This window comes from Mesoplodon bidens (genome assembly GCF_964165515.1).
Source record: "Mesoplodon bidens genome assembly, chromosome: 2".
Classification (NCBI taxonomy): Eukaryota; Metazoa; Chordata; class Mammalia; order Artiodactyla; family Ziphiidae; genus Mesoplodon; species Mesoplodon bidens.
The window spans coordinates 143,204,645-143,207,507 of record NC_138177.1 but is presented as its reverse complement, the minus strand read 5'-3'; the positions used below and the strand labels follow the sequence as shown (position 1 = coordinate 143,207,507).

Genomic DNA, 2,863 nt, shown 5'->3' with positions numbered 1-2,863 from the left:
AATTACATTGGAAATATAGGCAGATTATCTAATAGTTGAAACCATAAAGTGCTGTTACTGAGCTGGTTGAAAAAAAAGTACAAAGAACCATATATTTTCATTCATTTGGAAAATGTAAAAATTTATATACTAATATATAATCTCTTCACTTTCTCTGATCTACAAATGGATACAATGCCTAGTTATTTTCATGCAGATAAATTGTTCAGAATTCAATTACCAAAGCAAACAAACAAACAAAAATAAACCCTGTTGGGAACACACAGATGAATCTCTTTAAAGGTTTCTATTCTTTAGCAGTTTTTGATGATTTCAAAATTTGCAGCTTTAGCTCTTTTATCATCATCTCTAACTTCTGTCTTGCCTCCCGTTCCTGTCTGAGTTCATCTTGGAGTTCTTGCCTATCAGCCTCAGCATGGTCCAATCTCTGTCTCAGTTCTGCCAGCTGTGCTGCATATTCAGCTTCTTTATCTTTTTCTAAGTTTGAGTCACAGGTACATTTTTGTTTCATTGCCTGCTCTAATTTTATGTCTAAATCTGTTCAACATAAAATTCTTCCACTCTTTGAGCACGTTCATTCTGCAAAGATTCAAGCTCTTTCTGTAAATTCTGCTATTCTTCAGGGGGTTCCTTCACAGCTTTTGAGCTACTCAACATTTCAACTTCCATCTGAAGTTGTTGCTTCTTCTGCAAAATTGAGTTCAGTTTTTCCTGTTGTTTTACATAGGTTCTCATTACTTCTTCCATGATTTTTCCATTATCATCCTCACAAATGACATCTTTGACAAGAAGTGGAGATGAAGCTGCAGCATCATGGTCAATTCCCGCCTTACTTGTGTCTCTGGCTAAGTTGCAAGTGGTAGACTCAGGTTTCTTTTTGCTCGTAGAATTATTTGAAACTGATGGATCTAAGTGGCTATATAATTCTCTACTTGTTTTTAGATCCATTTTCTCCTGTTCCTCTAGTGAGACATCTGGATAAGACACTGTTTTTTGATGTTTCCCACTGCTGTGAGGCTTCTCTGAATGTCTTAGTATAGATCTATTTGCCTCTGTCTTTGGGACCTTTTTAGGCTAGGATACAGCCAAAGCAAGCCACACATTTGGGGCAACCACTTTATCACACATGTATAAGTAGTAGCTAGGGTGTAGAAATGAATGTGTCTGAGAAACATGGTCACCTTCCTGCTTTATAACTGGATACCGTGACTTTAATTCCACTCCTGGTGGTGTATCTATCTTGGATTGAGTCCTCTTCCCATTTCTCATGCTAAATTTCTCCTTCATTTCTTCTAAAATTATCTTCAGTTTCTTTTCTTCAGGTGTCCCTAAGTATTTTTGGTTCACGTGAAAATAGCAATGCCATTTGGCAGATTCAAAGCCCCAGTGGCAAGTTCTTTTGTTGGGTGATCTGTGAGAATGCATCACAAATGTCTGGGGTGCAAACATTCCACAGCACTCGACGCTGAATACACGGAGTATATGGCTGAACATAAAACTGGGGTGCAAATAAATCCTGACATTTGCCTAAGCATTCATGTTCCACTTCAAAGGCACTTCCAGTTACCTTCAACTGAGCCAATGAGTTTTTAGCAGGAAGTATACTACCATTTTGAGGAAAAGTATGTGGCCGCAATAAAGCATTACACAACCTTTGTGCATCAGTTAATGTGATCAGCCCACAGGATGGGGCATTAAATGGAAGTATTCCCAGGACCTTTAAGATATGAAGATGGTCTGATGTACACCTTGAACAATAGATGTACAATTCATCACATACTGTATTTATTTGTTGGAGTGAAAATTCTCAGAGAACAGAATTTAGGACTTGGGGCAAACAGTCTCTTTTCTTCTGCAACCTGAAAACAAGAAATAGACTCCCCTTCCAACAAAGTCTGGGTGAGTTCTGTGGAGCTATCAGAAGGGATGAGCAGTGGACCAGGAAGAACCTGAGGAGCTGGAAGAGGCAGAAATACAGTAGGTGACATGCTTTCTTGGGAATACCGAGCGGAAAATGCTGCTGGTCCACCCAGAGAGCTCTGACTACTGAAATGGAATTGTGCCAAAGTGTGTTTCAAACTGGGATTTAAATGTAAAGGTTCAGGTACAGAGGCACAGGTTCTCTTGACATGCTCTTCATCAGTTTCCATTGGCGCTTCATAGTCATCCAAGTGTTCCTTCTTTACTGTTGGCATCTTGTTTATCATCATTTTTCCATTTGCGTGAATGTCCATCACCATTTTTTTCACTGGAGGGCTGCCATCATCTCCCGTCCCGTTCAGTTTTTTATTTGAGCCCTGAACCAAGGAAAAATTTGTCTGTAGGTTTTCCATTGCTAAAAACTATTGTGTTAAATAAGTCTGAGATTTGCGTTGTTATTTAGTTACTTATCTGAGGAGAGAAAAGCAATGTATACCAATACTTATGGTAACTTACTCTCACAGAAAATTTAAATTTCCAAAGAGACATCTCCCTAAATTTGTCAATAGATTTTGCAACTTTGTTTTGGTTCTGCTTGTACTCTAGTGTAATTTCACTGCAAGTGCTATAAAATTTCTTATTTTATGTCTAATAACAAAGAAAATAATTTTAAGAGGCACACCTCCGAGAAGCCTTTATTTTCTTAAATTCTTCATATATATGTATTAAAATAAAGTTACCAGTTCTCTCAATTCAAGATGTCCAAGTTCAACGCAACAGTTTGGTTTGGCTTTAAGCACAACATGTGAAAAATTTATGCAATTACTTGTGTCAGAATTATGCACCCGAATTTAGTATTTGGTATCAAGGACACCAAAAAAGGAGAGAAAAAAGTATCTTCTCTAAAAATGATGATCTGTTGGTCTGTGTGGACAAAATGAAG

The 2,863-nt window shown here is 37.7% G+C and overlaps 1 pseudogene across 1 annotated transcript; it reads right to left on the bottom strand.

Moving 5' to 3' along the window:
- Window positions 1–266: 266 nt before the first annotated feature.
- LOC308612248 (ski-like protein) lies at window positions 267–2,460 on the bottom strand (annotated as a pseudogene). The gene has a single exon. The product of its transcript is annotated as a ski-like protein (transcript).
- Between the last annotated feature and the right edge of the window lie 403 nt (window positions 2,461–2,863).